Source organism: Scylla paramamosain, chromosome 7, assembly GCF_035594125.1.
Source record: "Scylla paramamosain isolate STU-SP2022 chromosome 7, ASM3559412v1, whole genome shotgun sequence".
In the NCBI taxonomy this organism is placed as follows: Eukaryota; Metazoa; Arthropoda; class Malacostraca; order Decapoda; family Portunidae; genus Scylla; species Scylla paramamosain.
Genome location: NC_087157.1, coordinates 13250677 through 13267500, shown reverse-complemented (window position 1 = coordinate 13267500; position 16824 = coordinate 13250677). Strand labels below are relative to the sequence as shown.

The window sequence follows — 16824 nt, the reverse complement described above, 5'->3', positions numbered from 1 at the left end:
GGTCGAGTTGCTGGCGGTGGCTGGCTGGTCTGCGGCGCTCACCACTGCTGAGACAGAGAGGTTCCACCATTGGTGCAGGGAGGACGCGGGGAGCTGAGCTGGACGGGACGGAGGGAAGCCACCAGCCAGCCTCACCAACCTTTACGGGACCGTGTTTGGTGACGTCACAGTTACGTCAGAGTTCGCTCCGCCCCTTCCCGTTAGCTGTGATGCCCGGCGCCCGTGTGACAGTAGGGTGTGGGGGCTGGAGCTGAGAGGGGCTCGCGGCCGTGAAGGAATGTGACCCAGCCCACGCCTGCCTCTCCAAGCTCTCTACTTGTGTCTTAAGATTGCGAGTGCTGTGTGTGGTGCATGAGGGTGTGTGTGGAGGACATTCCCGCGGCGCGTCACGTGCATTTAACAATCTGAGGGGGATTCTACATCAGTGATCCTCGCGGGTGTGTTGGAATGTGGTAGAGGAGGACGCCTGTGCCCAGGTGTGCCCGTGCTACAGTGTGCCCCGTGCTGCCTTGTGTTCCGTGTTACCTTCTCCCCGTCACAGGTAGGTTGCAGGGATCTGATGCTCTCACGGATGCATTATGGAGACGTGTCAGGATATTGGGTATCACCAGCTTCGCCTCTTAGTTTGTTTTGTGTGTTTGCCCTGTTAGTGATCCAAGGACTGTCAAGGAACACCCAGAAAATCACAGTTCACGTAAAGCTCAACAAATATTATGCAACCCGAAGCTAATCTGGTGCAACGAGTCCCTGCCTACTTGCACTTGCAGGGCATCGCTAAGCTGGTGGCCTGCAGTGGCGAGCGACTCCTTGTGTCTCCAGAGGAGTGCACAGCAGTGGAGTGAATGGAGTGAAGTGGCACAGCTGAGGACGTGCTGTGTTTGTGGTGCAGGTCAGGTGTGGTGAAGGTGTGGATGCGTCACATGAGCGCCGCGTGGCCACGTAACGCCGCGACTCTCACAGACGCGGCGTGCATTGAAAACCTCGGGACTCGCCACATAAGGTATCAAACTTTGCGGGGCGGCTGGCGGAACGTGTATCTCTTGGCACTAAGTCCGGCTCATTGATACAGGGTAATAGATACCAGAAGACGATGTGAATGTAGTGAGATACCTGTATATTAGAACAAAGTAGACACACACACACACACACACACACACACACACACACACACACACACACACACACACACACACACACACAGGGCCGCCGTGATAACAGTGTGCCAGACGACCTTTTGACGTTTCCTTGACTCCTCAAAACGTGCAGCGCTACAGACAGGGCGCAGGTGAGGGCTGCGCACTTGACGGACATGCAGCGAACACTCCTATAGCCCCAGGTGGATGACGCATTCTCCTTACCTATGCAGGGAAGAGGAAAAGGAGGTGGAGAAGTAGGAGAGATTAGAAGTGGAGGCTGTCGGGAAAGAAAAAAGATAGTGGTAGGGATGGTGGAAGAGAGGGAAGCGAGAAATGCAAGGAGTGAATGATTGTGGAAGTGAAGGTGAAGAAGAGAGAATGAGTATCGATAGAAGTGAAGTGGAGGTGGTGAATGGAAGGGGAGGGAAGGAGGAAATTATTGTGGACGTGAAGACGAGACTAAATTATTGTGGAAGTGAAAAGGATGGACAGAAATGGAAGAAAGGAATGAGTGAGTGTGAAAATAAACGATGTGGATGAATGGAAGTGGAGGAAATTGAATGAATCATCGTGGAGGCGAAGAAAGAGAGTGAATCATAAGCAGAAAAAAACAAGAAGACGAAGAGAGAAGGAGGAGGAGAAGAAGGGAGAGTGAATCATAGTGGAAGCGAAGACATTGAAGAGGATGAAGGAATATGATGAATCACAAACATAGCAAGGAATAAGAATAACTCAAGTCAAGTCGGGAGAAAAACAAGGAAAGAAAGAAGGGCGATGTGCTCCAGGGAATACGAACAACGATAACTTTTACCCACACGCATCCTCCTCCCTTCTCCGTTACACGCAAACTCAACAACACGTGCACAACAACAAACAACACACAGATAAACACAAGCACTCCCACATATACATACAAATACACAGGTTCGCAGGCTCCCACGAAACTGTATTTGATTGGGTTAGCGGAGTGATAACCTTTAACCGCAGCTCCCCCATCGCTGTCACGACCTTCTCCCTTATGGTAGCGGCAGATAAGGTGTTCAGGGCAGCGCGGCGGGAGATGCGGGGCGGCGGAGAGGTTGGGTTTACGTTGTGATCTCTGCTATGGTAGTTTCATGGTCTTCGTAAGGTGTTGTTGTTAGTGTTATTGTTGTTGTTGTTGGTGGTGGTGGTGGTGGTGGTGGTGGTGATGGTGGTGTTGCTGTTGTTGTTGTTGTTGTGTTGTTGGTGTTGATGGTTTTTATTGTTACATTTTCAATTTTCTTTTTTCCCATGTTGTGTTGGACGGATGGGAGTTGTTTTTGGTGTGTGTGTGTGTGTGTGTGTGTGTGTGTGTGTGTGTGTGTGTGTGTGTGTGTGTGTGTGTGTGTGTGTGACAAGATGCCTTTATCTTCACCGTCATACATCTTATATTAGATAGTACAGCTTATTATAAACTGCCTCGTGATGACAAGCACGTCTACTGATACTGTTCTTCTTTTGTATTGGAGAAACAGAAGCACCTATTGAGACACAAAGATAGAAGGCAAGCATTTCATAAGTATCCAAGGAGTGCACGGTAGTACTGAGTCACTACTTTTTTTTTATGTAAGAAGGATTCTGACCAAGGGCAACAAAAAAATGGTTAAAAAAAAGATCCACTAGAGGTGCCAGACTCTAAGGGAGACAGTAAGAAGGCGGCTCCAGAATTACCAGAAGTGTCTTGAAACTGCCTTAAAATATCCAGGAGGCAATACAGAAGCAGGCAAAGGGTTGACCAAGTACTTGAGTCATATAAGGTCACGAAGCTTGAGGATCAGTGATCTACTACAGTAAGATTATCATTGTTATTGTGGGTTACATACTCTTCCTTATCTCCCTCCAGTTGTTCATCTCACTCTTCTGTAGTAAGACAACACACTACGTTTCTTTCTTCCCTCTCTCCTCGTGTCCCCCTTCCTCCCTCCTCCGCCTATATAGGGCTTCACTACATAACCGTCTTCTCGCTCCTCCCTCCTCAGAAAAAAAAAATAGTAAGTTACTCAACCTTACCTTTAGTTACGGTGTTAAAGTAACCGTGGTATGTCACCTTGCACGCGGATAGCCACGTGTGTGTGTGTGTGTGTGTGTGTGTGTGTGTGTGTGTGTGTGTGTGTGTGTGTGTGTGTGTGTGTGTGTGTGTGTGTGTGTGTGTGTGCGCCCACCCTCAGTCTATATAGGAAGACATTCCAAGACAAGACAGTTTAATATACTGCCATGCTTGCCAAACTTTCGCGCCTTCTGACGGCAAGCGATGCGTAGTTCCCTAATTAACCCGTTTGTTCATCGCCTGCCTTCTTGATGAGCTGTTAATTTACATCTGTGCATCTAATGTTAGCCTGTGTTAATAGCAGGAGAATCTTTAAGAAGTAAGACTGAAGAAGTGAACTCGAGTAAACAAGATTCATAAAGCAACAAGTTCATTATTAATTCTGAAATGTGAAGTATTTTTTATCCAGTTGTCTTCAAATTTGCAAAGGAGGTCGTTCAGGAAAAGAAGTGATAGAATACGCGTAAGCAAGACGAAAAGAGAAAAAGGAACTCAGTAATATATCGTAAATGAAAGAGTATTTGATCCAACTGTCTTCAGATTTATAATGGTTGGTTAGAAAAATGATTAAATATAAGTAAGACTGAGAAAGCAACATATTCAGTGCTCTTTGAAATGTGAAGAAGTAATTGATTAATTTGTGGAGAGAGTCCTGCGTAGTGAAGAGACATTTGTAAGTCGTTGCGAGGCGATACTCCTTTCCTCACACACCCGGATAGGAGATAAGATTAGCCAGGTAGGTAAAGGCGACTCGAGAGCTTACTGTGTGGCTGGCTGTTGATTGCTTGCTCGCTGATAACTGAGGAATGTTGCTCTGCGCTGCTTATCTGTGAGGTGTTTTTATTTTTGTTATTCCTTGACAAGGCGTTCAGACAGCTGCTGCTTATTGGTGCGGTAGGTGCAGCTGTGTGTTTGTGTGTGTGTGTGTGTGTGTGGTGACAAGAATTTACTCTCTCTTTGTCGTCTAAAGAAAGGAATTGCTTGTGTTTCTGATTTTTTTTTCCTTTTTTGTGTGTTTTCATGTTGGTTTTGTTGAGAGAGAGAGAGAGAGAGAGAGAGAGAGAGAGAGTGTGTGTGTGTGTGTGTGTGTGTGTTTAGTTACTAATAGCGAGCGGGACGTGGCTGAGGCGTGACGGCTACACACCCATCGGCGAGTGGCGTACACACACACACACACACACACCGTGACCGTTTTGTTATGTGCGTGCGTGTGTGTGTGTGTGTGTGTGTGTGTGTGTGTGTGTGTGTGTGTATGTGTGTGTGTGTGTGTATGTTGTCAGTGAGTCTCATCCTGCCCACAGTGGAGTCTTGTGCGCAGCCTCCCTCTCACCAGTAGTGGTCGAGGCGGTCGGAACAGATAAAAAATGCAAGGTTGAAAGTTAATATATTCCCAAGGGCGGCGCTTCTCGGGAAAAATAGTAATAATAATTCACAAAGCACCGTGGTGTAAGGAAGACGCCATATGGGAGTAAAAGTTCTTTTATGTATGTGAGGAATGTTGTAAAGGTGGAATTCGTTCAGTGAGGAATGGCGGGCGTGGAGTGTGAAGGCGGAAGGGTGCATGGCGGGGTGCTATGGCCTGCCCAGCTGCGGCCAATAGATAAATATTGGTGGTGTTGTATAATGGGAGCACTAAATGAGCTGTTATCAGTGCGACGCAAAATTAAGATGATAGGTCCGTCATTATCTAAGCTTGAAAGGCTCTCGGAGCAGACGACCGTTCTTCAGCTGTGGAATATTGTAGAAGCGTTTACAATATTTCTAACTGCGTGGACGAGGAGTCGTCAGGCAGGGACAAAGACGGCGGGTCAGTTCACACGCGGCATGGGGCAGGGACGAGTGTGGTCAAGTGCACAATAAAGTTCAAGTGGCAGACGTATTACCAGCCACAGCCACAGTGGCCGTCTGGGGTCACGAGTGTTGCTGGTGGTTGTTGGCAGCGGACGGTGGTGTTCCGCGGGGGAGGGGCGTGGGGCACTGGTTGAAAACTATCATGCCAGCCAGGCGACGCCCTTGGAACACACTGATGTCTTGGCTTGCATGAAGGTCAGCTGACACATGTGGCACCCTTATCCAGACCCTCCTGCGTCCCCTTAGACTTAGAGTCATGGCTTGTGCACGCGGAACCTGCTTTTGAGGTGTCTTTGTTTATTACTACAGAGATTCGTTGCCATTTCTCGTTTGTGGCACTTGATATATTACAGTGCGAGTTAATTTATTTCTAGGTTGGCGGATGTAATGGCTTGAGGGTGGACACTTTTTACCAAGAATTCATCTGAGGCCCACATGTTGACACAGGCTGGGTGACGCCCCGAAACATTTATAGTAAGGTGACTGCACACACACACACACACACACACACACACACACACACACACACACACACACACACACACACACACACACACACACACACACACACACACACGCCCTTGGAGAGACATGGTGTAGGAAAGTGTTGACATGTGCTAATTATCGTGGGCGAGTTTCATGTTGACGTGGGCGAGTCGAGATGTGGTGGGTGACGGTTACATCTGCTCGTATATGTGTGTATATGTACGTATGTCTGTGTGTGAATGACTTGTTTGGGTTTAAGAAAGGACAGGCGGCAGACAGAAAAGCAAGGCAGGACATGACCACTCGTACAGGTCACGTATAAATGCACCACTCCTCCTCTTTGCTCCTTATGCTCCCCAACCAGACTGACCTGCAGGTGTTACGTCTTACTTTACGTAACAGCAGATAAGACAGGACCAAAGATTACATAGGAAGATCTGTTTGTTTCCCTGACCTTGAGCGTCACATTGTGCAACAGGCGTGCTGGGCTGGGCTGCGGCGGGACTGAGAAGCCACACTGATTGACACCCTTGATAAACTCCGACTGCTGTGTTGTGTGTGTCTCAGGGTAGGCTTAGGTGAGGTGTAGTGTAGTGTAGCGGACCCACTGTGGCTGTGACCCGAGCATTATATCAGTGGTGGAGCGGTGTCAGCCTGGTGGCCAAGAAGAGTGATGGAGGTGGTGTTTAGTGTCGCGCCGTGTACAGCAAGCTGGTGTCGTGTTACGTGTGTGCGACTGTGTATATTTGTGTGTATGTGTGTGTGTGTGTGTGTCAGGGTCAGTGTTTACATCCGACACAGCTGCATGTTACTTGTAAACGAGAGAATTATTCCTAGTTCCCCATCCTGACTGTCTTAAATGACTCCCTGCCTCCCTGCCTAGTTTACGAATATTTAGTCAACCTTCACCCCACTGTCGACATGAGGAATTCCATATCATAGGCTCGTCAGTGGCTAAGGGCAGTGTCGCTTTGGCCAAGATTAAGGCCCTTATTTTGAAACGCTTTGCTCTCTCACTACGACTATTTTCAAAGGCTATTCTCAGCTGGGTTCTCAGTAATGTAGAAATCTTGTTAATCTCTCACTAGATCAGCAAAAACATTCTTTAAAAACCAGTGTCACTTCAGTTAAAGGCCTCTGTAAATAGTGGAGGTGCGGTGCAGAGGTGTTTTAGAATACGGTCGTAAGTCTAGAGTCCCATAGCAGTCGGGATGAGATGAGGCGTGTAGGTGCAGTGTGAGGCGGCCCAGCTTATCTCGATGGGCGGAGAGTGATGCGATAAGGAGATAAGTGTTCTTGGTACTTGGGTCTCTGTGTGTGTGTGTGTGTGTGTGTGTGTGTGTGTGTGTGTGTGTGTGGAGTGCGAGTAGTGTGTGTGTGTTAGTGTTGTACTTGGTGGCATGGAGTGAAGTACTGTACATCGCGAGGGAGTACGTGTATCAGCTGCTTCTCTTTAACTGGTGAGCCTGACGGAGTTGGGGGGAAGGACAAGGCACTGCATCCTCAACCATAATCGTCTTACAGCATGTAACTGTGTATAATTTGCATTCATTACTTGTGCCGCCTTACCTGTGAGTGGTGATGCAACGCACCGCCAGTGAGGGGAGGCTGACATCACCGCTGGGGAATTTTGGGGTGAATAATGAAGAGAATAGTGACAGTGTGATGAAAAATTACCTTCGTGACTATACAATCCACGTAGCCAAAAACAGACACTCCTTAGGTCCTTTCCCCCTCGTGCACACAAACGAACCCGCATTGTTCCGTCTCGTCGCCATCTTTGCTCAAATATAGTCCATTGTCTAAATAAGAACTTCTTATTTAGACATTGATATAGTCATGGCCACAAGTTGAGCAACAAACACACCATTTTCACCTCCTTAGAATTCAGTGTCGCCTGGATCCTAAGTCTGATCTGCTGAGAAACCATCAACTGTAACGTTTTGTGAGAGGAGACTGTCAGATCACAGGAATTAAGAATGAAAGAAAACGCAAAACAGTGGAAGTGAGTGTAGCAAACTACTCGACTTCTGTCAATAGTTCGCATTTAAAAAACGCTTTGTTCTCCTCCCTCACTCACTCCATCTCTCTCATAGCTGCTGACAATCCCTAGAGAATACCTTCTTTATCTGCCTACAAACTATGCATCTTCTCTCAGTCACACCGTCCTCTCATAATGTGTGAGTCGTGGCTGAGAGGAACGAGGGCTTCAAGGGCAAACGGAAGTCGAGAAAGTGTAGGCAGACTTTTTTAGGATGACTGTTCAGGGAGAAAGTAGACAGAATAAATATAAGCAACAAGGGTGAGGAGTGAGTGAATGATTAGAGGGAGAGAGGAAATATTGAGGAATAAGTATTTTGTCGTTCTCCCTATCGGTGTCGTGTTCGTTGCTGTCTGTATGTAGCCGTCCATCCTCAGTCTACAAACAAAAGCGTAACTGCTGTGAACATTTTATAGGATCTATTTCATCCCTTATATTCAGATAACCTTTTAATTTGTCACTAGAACCATAAAAGCATCCTTAAAAACCCGTATAACTTCAACAAGAGCCTTTTGAAAGTTGTACATGTGCGGCGCAAAAGTGTTTCAGAATATGGTCCGATACTGCTTGTACCGAACACAGAGTCTGCGGTCCTTCCTCCTTACACTCAGCACCCTCCCAACCAGTGACGCTGATGTATAGATGAAAACACGATATTGGGAAGCTGCTTTCGTCGTCCTCATGTAGCAGAGCGAGACCCTTCTGTAGATCCCCCACAGGTGCACCAATAAGCGCGTTGGTACACTTGTTGATCTATAGTCACAGTTTTGGGCGTACCTCAGTTTATTTAGGGTGAAATAGTGGTCCCTTAGCGTCTCTGTGTGAGGGGTGAGAGGCGCTATTTCAGAGTAACCACGGGGAGCAGAGACCGGGGCTTATAATAGCTGACGGAGGGGGAGACTAGTGGATGTGAGTATGTATGTGTGTCTCTGGGGGGCACACGAACCACGGACCAAGAATCAGAGGGTGTACCAAGTGGAGAGAGGTGGCTGAGTGGAAACTAGTGCATGTGTGTGTTCTGTATGTCTGTACGTGTGTGTGGTTAGGTGGGGGATGGAGGGGCGAGCTTGCCTCCATACGAACCACGGACCAGAGGAGACGGTGTACCAGGTGGAGAGCGGTGGATCAGTGGGAACAAGGTCGCTAGTGGACGGAACAGTCTTACGAAATGCATATTGTCAACTGTAATAAATTTCGCGTACCGCCCATGTGACTCGTGTTTTCCTCTGGCAGTGAAGTGTTTATTGCCTCACTCATTGTTAAGAATTTCAGTGTGAGTTTTTTGTGAGTCTTCATGTTCTTGTCCTTCTTGTTCTTATTGCTGGTGGTGTTCTCGTTCTCGTGGTGGTGGTGGTGATGGTGGTGGTGGTGGTGGTGGTGGTGGCTGAGAGGGTCACCTGCTGTCGAAAGGTTTGGTCACATTCACTTTACCTCCTTTGTTCGTTCTTACTTTCATTATTATTATTATTATTATTATTATTATTATTATTATTATTATTATTATTATTATCGTTGTTGTTGTTGTTGCTGCTATTATTATCGCTATTAGTGTTGTTCAGGCTGTTCCACTACCACTACTACTACTACTACTACTACTACTAAAAAAAAAAAACAGTAACACCAATATCAGCAAGGCCGGAGTTAGTTAAAGGAATAGAGTGCCAAGGATAATATTTGAAGTGGCTAGAGAGAGAGAGAGAGAGAGAGAGAGAGAGAGAGAGAGAGAGAGAGAGAGGTATTGGTAGTGGTAGACGCAGCAAAGAGGTGAGGGAGGGTGAGGGAGGAAGGGTTTCTGCTCTATCTTCCTTGGTGCTGGTGCTGCAGGCCAGGGTGACGTGAGATAACCACTCCCTTATCTCCCTCTCTCCTTCTCCCTTCCCTCTCTCTCTCTCTCTCTCCCTCTCTCTCTGTTTCCTGGAATGAGGCAAAGTGATAAGCGCGAGGTCAGGAGGCCACGAGGTGATCAGGGTGACGGTGCCTCGCCGCTCCCTCACTTAAGAACTCACTTCATGATCTGTCCCCTTATGTGTCTCTGTTTCCCCCTCCTTCCCCACCTCGCGTTTTTCTTATTCCTGGTTGGCCCCGTTTCCTCTCTCTCTCTCTCTCTCTCTCTCTCTCTCTCTCTCTCTCTCTCTCTCTCTCTCTCTCTCTCTCTCTCTCTCTCTCTCTCTCTCTCTCTCTCTCTCTCTCTCTCTCACCTCGTCACCTGCCACTCTCATACCTTCACTCACCCAGGGTTGCCAGATTGGTGTTTTTATGCCAAATTCTTCATTTATGGCATGTTTACTGTGTCTGGCAGGAAAATCTGTTGTTTGGCATTTTCGGAAATTGGCATTTTCTTGGCGTATTTTTTTTTATTAATCATTATTGTTTTAAGGGATTTATCTGCATCAAGATCATAGAATAAAATAGGAACGATGATTATTATAATATTTAAATCAGACCACCCAAACTTTAGTACCTCTTTAAAAGTACATTTTCTTTCGCTCCTACATTGCCCGCCAACTTTGCAAACATAGCTCAGCTGACACAGGCACCGGATACATTAGGTTTTGCTGTAGGAAACAGAGTTATACTTCTTTAGCAGCTTGTCTGTTGACTTTTGGTGACTGATGGAGGTGGCCTGAACGTCATTGTGCTATTAATAGATAGGTTGTAATGTCCGGCATTTGTTTTGTGTTAGGAATCTTCTCAGAACAAGAGGTGAGACTTATAGCCGCTGAGTGACCATCTGGCCTTGTGGCTTGTGCAACAGAAGTACAAAATTATGTCCACAAAGTGGACATATGACCCATCCAGAAAATCTAAAGATGAGTGGTAAAAAATTATTATTTATTAATCATTATTAATTATTCAATCATTATATGCCTTCCAAGTGAAAGAGAAAAATATGAAGTAAGATATTTTGATTTGGTGTTCATATTTTTTTGTCACATTACAAAGAGTATTTATATTCTAGTGGACGGTGATTTACTAAAGTATTGGAATTCACTGACGATATTCGTAGATGTGATTGATATGTATTTTTATATTAATTGTATGTGATATTTATTTAGTTAAGGAGAAGATTTTACTTAGCTCCTATTTATATTAGTTTTGTGCTACACATATGTAAAAGTAGAATGTAATAAATTTTGCACACTTGCACTTTTCTTGGCATATTTAGAAAAAAAAATGGCAGTCTTTAGTAAAATTTGGTCAAAATTTGGCATTTTTTGCGATAGAAAACCTGACAATCCTGCAGCCAGATCAGTCACTTCAAGTTAAGAGAGACAGCAGCTGCTCGCCTGCATTCTGTGTACTGGCCACCGCCACCACCACCATCACCTCAGCGGGTACTCTCTTGGCCAGCCAGGCGGGGCGAGGTTAGGATAAGAGGGTTAGTTACACTTTCTTGTCTTGGCTGAAACTTCCAACAAAAACGAGAGCATAGCGTCATTTTCCTTTCTCCTCCTCCTCCTCCTCCTCCTCCTCCTCCTCCTCCTCCTCCTCCTCCTCCTCCTCCTCCTCCTCCTCCTCCTCCTCCTCCCTTTGATGGCGTGTCCTTATCAGCTTATGAATAAACCAAAGATGCAAAACGTTTAGGAAATCTTATGAAACTCTGTAGGAAAGTTTTGTTCATCACCATTTGTTTACGTAGTTGAGACGCGTACATCAATTCGTACGTACACACACACATGGCTTGGGCACACACACACACGCACGCACACACACACACACACACACACACACACACACACACACACACACACACACACACACACACACACACACACACACACACACGTGACAGGAATAACAAATCAACTTAAATTTTTCCTGTTTGAGCCAGGGAGAGAGAGAGAGAGAGAGAGAGAGAGAGAGAGAGAGAGAGAGAGAGAGAGAGAGAGAGAGAGAGAGAGAGAGAGAGAGAGAGAGAGAGAGAGAGAGAGAGAGAGAGAGAAACTTGATGCACAGACAGGAAGCAACTGTTTACGGAAGCTCCTTGGCATGAATCACAAGGCGTTATAAACTTTCCTTAATATTTTCCTGTTTTTTCCAAGGTAACAGAGAGAGAGAGAGAGAGAGAGAGAGAGAGAGAGAGAGAGAGAGAGAGAGACGCCTCAAAGTGTCGGGTGCGCTGTCGGGGGGTAAAGGTGCGTGGCGTGGCAGGGAACACTAGGGATAAGCAACGGTGTAGTGGTGGAGGAGTTGGTGAGGCAGGAAGTTGGGAGGAGGGAGTCTAGTGGAGAAGGAGGGATGATAAATGAGGGAGCGTGGAGGAGGAGGAAGCTTAGTTAGCGTGGAGCATGGTAAAGAGCGAAAAGCATCGTGGACTTTGAAGTGGTGGAGCAGGGAGCATGGTGGACGAGGGAGTGTGGTATAGCAAGAAGCGTGGTGGATTTAGCAGTGGTGGAGCGGAAACCATAGTGGAACTGGAAGCATGGTGGAAGCCAGAGAACGTGGCAAAGAACGTAATGGAAGAGGGAGTGTGGTGGAACAGAGAGAGATGGAGGCAAGGGAGAGCAGAAAGCGAGGCATGCGTCAGTGGATGGAAGCTGTGGGTCGCCTTGGACATGAGTCACTCCACACTGTCGCCACATTTGCATCCACTCTCCTTCCACTCCTCCCCTCTGCCGTGCTGTAGAACCTTCCTTTGACATCATGCATGAGATCGCTCAGGGCCCGGAGGTGGTGAGGTATGAGGGGGAGAGTAGGTGAAGGTGCCAGGGTGGGAGTGCCAGGGTGAGGTGTCGGGGTGACGGTGCCAGGTGGTGCCGTCATGACCAAGAGTGGCTGGCCGTGTGGTCGTCACTTTCGCTAAACGTGGAACAAAATAGCGAGGAAATTGTTACTCCTTTACTGGCAAACGAGAGTCTAGTACTATCCCTAATCTTCCCTTATAACTTATAGCATCTAATATACGTTTCCTTATAGCACATACCTCCTGCCATTTCTTATACTATCTACATACCACACCTTCTACCATTCCCTTATTTTTTCCTTCCTCATTCTTTACCATAGGACTGACCAGAAATATGTCACCTGCTTAACCGCCACTCGTCTTTCTCTTTATCTCTTTGAAAGTGAATGTGTCGCCCCGCCGTGTGTTGGGGCCGCATCTGTGAACACCTCTTCCTTGCCGCAATGGAGGTGTGCCACTGACCCCTTCCTGCCTGCGCCGGAGGAAGGGAGGTGGTGGCGGGTTTATGTGGGGGTCAGCAATCCGTGAGCCGCGTTTTTGTGGTTGTGATCGCGGCGGCGTGTCGGCGTGGAGAGGGTAACCGGCAGAGGCAGCTACTGTGGAGGGAGGAGACGGGGATCACAGGAGGACAACGACCAGGAGGAGGAGGAGGAGGATGAGGACGAGGAGATGGTTGTGGAAGAACGTTTTGTTTACATGGTCCTGTAAACAAGAGACTGATGGAAAGGGAATAGTGATAGGTAACTAGACTCCCTTTCTGCCTCTGCTTCCCCTGTCTCCCCTCCCCTGCCTCTGCCTCTGCCGGTAATGCAAAGCTTTCACGGGGCGCGACAGCGGTGGCTGTGGTCTGCAGGAGTGAGTGGCGAGTGTGTGGACAGGTAGACAGGGACGAGAGAGAGAGAGAGAGAGAGAGAGAGAGAGAGAGAGAGAGAGAGAGAGAGAGAGAGAGAGAGAGAATGGCGAAAAAAAATAAATAAATAAAAGGACGAGAATGTGTTACTTCTAAATATACCGTGATGATCTATTAGGAAATTTTATGATGCTAATAAATACCAACATGAATTACTACTACTACTACTACTACTACTACTACTACTACTACTACTACTACTACTACTACTACTACTGCTGCTTCTGAAACTCCTACTACTACCACAAGAATAAGTGCAACCAAAAAAAAAAGCAAAGTCAGAAAAAAGAACAAAAATAACAACAGTAATAAACCTTAATAACTTACTTTGTATTTTGTTTAGAATTGCACGTCAAATTATTCTTCTCTTTTTTACTTTGTTATGTATTTTTTTTATTTTGTTTTTCATCTCGTTCTGGTGAATATCTTTCTCTCTTTCTTTATTTTTTTTCCACTTCAGGACGCAACGCACATTCTTGCGGTTTCTTGAAGAGTCTCTTACTTCCCATCCCTCCCTCTCACTCTCCCTCTCCTCCTCCTTCTCCTTCTCTCTCTCTCTCTCTCTCTCTCTCTCTCTCTCTCTCTCTCTCTCTCTCTCTCTCTCTCTCTCTCTCTCTCTCTCTCTCTCTCTCTCTCTCTCTCTCTCTCTCCTTCTCCCTCTCTCTCCGTCTCTCCCCTCTCCCTGTCCTCTCGCTGCTGGGAGGGAGATGAAGAGAGGAAGTCTGTTTATAACTTTGCGGTTGATGCTCGTGGTGGTGGTGGTGGTGGTGGTGGTGGTGGTGGTGGTGGTGGTGGTGATTCTCTCTCTCTCTCTCTCTCTCTCTCTCTCTCTCTCTCTCTCTCTCTCTCTCTCTCTCTCTCTCTCTCTCTCTCTCTCTCTCTCTCTCTCTCTCTCTCTCTCTCGTGCATTCCTGAGCCTCATTTCAAGTCATTATTTTGTTTTCGTCGTTTACGATTTCCAAATTTTTGTCCCCTCCTCCTCCTCCTCCTCCTCCTCCTCATTATCATTATTATCCTCGTGTTCGTCATTATTAGTATTTTCTTGTACCTTAATGTTTCTACTATTTGTGCTATTCCTCCTCCTCCTCCTCCTCCTCCTCCTCCTCCTGGTCATCATCGTCATCATCTCATTAGTACTTACAGCTTGTTATCAGCGACGAGTAAGTGGACAACCCTCCTTCTTATGCTACGACCCAAACCTATTCTTCTCTGTCCTCCTCCTCCTCCTCCTCCTCCTCCTCCTCCTCCTCCTCCTCCTCCTCCTCCTCCTCCTTTCTCATTCCACATTCTCCTCCATCCTTCTATCTCTTTCTCTTTACTCACTGTTTCTCATCTCTTCTCGGCTCGTCTCGTGTCGTTTATTCCTCTCTCTCTCTCTCTCTCTCTCTCTCTCTCTCTCTCTCTCTCTCTCTCTCTCTCTCTCTCTCTCTCTCTCTCTCTCTCTCTCTCTCTCTCTCTCTCTCTCTCTCTCTCTCTCTCTCTCTCTCTCTCTCTCTCTCTCTCTCTCTCTCTGAATACAGTGCCTTTTCTTTCTTCTTCCTTCTGTCTTCTTTCACTTTATTTCCTTCCTTCCCTGCCTCCTCTCTTCTCCTCCTGTCATTTCCCTCCCATTCTCTGACATCTGCCTTTCTCCCCTACCTTTACCTTCCCCCTCCTTATCACCCTCTCTTTTTATCTCCCCTCTCCTCCTCATTTACTCCCCTTCTCTTTACCCCTTGGTTTGTCTCTTCTTTTGCCCTGCCCTCCTACCTTCTCTTATTTTCTCCCCTCTCCCTCTCTCACTCCCCTCTCCAGCTGGCCGGTCTGTGGGGCGCCAGTACGTATCTGAAGGGAGAGGCACTTCCTTTTGCACTCCGGGAGGGGAGAAGGGAGCGGAAGGAGGGGAGATGAGGGGAGAAGGTGAGGGGAAGGAGGGGAGAGGAGGTACCACTCACAAATACCACTGATATGGTCTCCCTTCTCCTCCTTTCCTTCCTCTTGTTTTGCCTTGTTTTTCTCCCCTTTTCCTCCTCCTCCTCCTCCTCCTCCTCCTCTTCGGTTGCCTGTCAGATTTTGTGGTCCATGGATAAAGTTGCTGTCAAGTTTATGTATTGCCTCCACGCAGGAAGGTACAGAGAGAGAGAGAGAGAGAGAGAGAGAGAGAGAGAGAGAGAGAGAGAGATGATTATATAGTTCCGTGAAGCTGCGCGCCGTTAGTCAGAATGGGTTTTTCGTGGCACTAAGATGGTGGTGATGGTGGTGGTAGTAATAGTAATAGTAGTAGTAGTAGTAGTCGAGGGTCGTAATGGTGGTGGTCTTTTCTGACAATGACATCATAATCTTCTTTTCCTTCCCTCCCCCCAGCCTTGGCACTCTTGACCCCTTCTCCCATTCTTGCCCTCCCCCTCCTCTTGTCTTCCTCCTCACGACTATGTCACGTCTTTCTGGAGGCATCTCTGTGTCTTCCCCTCCTCCCTCCGCTTCCTAATTTTGTTCATCGTCGTCATCTTCCTCCTCCTCCTCCTCTTCCTCCTCCTCCTCCTCCTCCTCCTCCTCCTCCTCCTGTTTTTCCCCCTTGTGTTCTTGTTTTTTGTTGTTGTTTTTCTTCTTCAAGTTAGGTGATGATAAATAGTAGCAGCAGTAGTAGCAGTGATAGTAGCAGTAGTCGTAGTAGTAGTAGTAGTAGTAGTAGTGGTATCATCATTCCCCGTTTTCCTCTTCTACCTCCTTCATTTTTTTCTAGTTGAGTAGACTAAACTCACGGTCCCTGTAACCTCCCGGCGTCTTAGCCTCAAAAATGTGTACTTTCCTGTTTATCTTTCCATATTTCACTCCTTCCCCTGCTGCCCTCCGCCGGTCAGCCACGCTCCTTCCCCAGCAGGCAGGCGGCCGGCACGTGCCTCGCCTAACCGCATCTTGCCTCGCCCTCCTTTAAAAAGCAAGAATACCCAGACCGTCATGTGCTTGAGGGAAGAACTAGTTGTGCAAATGTAAATACACACACGCACACACACACACACACACACACACACACACACACACACACACACACACACACACACACACACACACACACACACACACACACACACACAAAGGCTGCAAGACTCCACGTGGCACAGTGCCAGACACACTACCAGAATAGGCCACGTGCTTCCCCCTCTTTGGATGCCTTCCCCCCACCCTCCCTTAGTCCCCCTCCCCCCGAGAGTAGGAAGTTACCTGTGCGGGGCGGGGCTGGTGACTGAGTGGCTGTGTGGCTGAGTGACCAGTGACCTGCGAGTGAGCTGTACGTGCATGGCGGCGTGGGATGTGGCTGGGTGTGGCACTGACGGGTTAGGGGAAGAGGGGAATGTGTCAGTGACGTCCCTGGCTGTGTCTATATACAACCTTGGCCACGGGTGACGCCTCTCCTCTCCTCTCGTGCCTCGCGTCCAATGGGGTTCCTCTCTTGCCTTGTCTCCTGCCTCGTCTCTGCTCATCACGTCCCTGTCTTGCCTGGTTTTCTTCAGTTGTTGCACATTATCTCTATATTTGTTTCTGTTCAGTTTAGTTTGTATTCTGTCTTTTTTATATATTTGTTTTCTTTATTTGCTGTATATCTCTTATTTATTTTTTTCTCTTTACGTCCCTTGTTCTGTTTATTCTTTGCTTTTATTATTTAGTGCT

At 47.3% G+C, this 16824-nt stretch overlaps 1 protein-coding gene across 16 annotated transcripts in view; it reads left to right on the top strand.

The window, feature by feature from the left end:
- The window catches only part of LOC135102093 (formin-J-like), a 241224-nt gene that overhangs the window by 182286 nt on the left and 42114 nt on the right, over positions 1–16824 (top strand). For 8 of the 16 annotated variants that reach the window (XM_064006844.1, XM_064006842.1, XM_064006841.1 and 5 more), the window contains exon 1: positions 65–541. The exons of 1 other annotated variant lie outside the window; for it this stretch is intronic. The gene's annotated coding sequence lies outside the window, so the exon portion shown is untranslated. Of the gene's footprint in view, positions 1–64; positions 542–6873; positions 7069–16824 lie in introns of those variants that run through there. 7 more of the 16 variants (XM_064006849.1, XM_064006850.1, XM_064006848.1 and 4 more) reach the window with 5 other exon arrangements.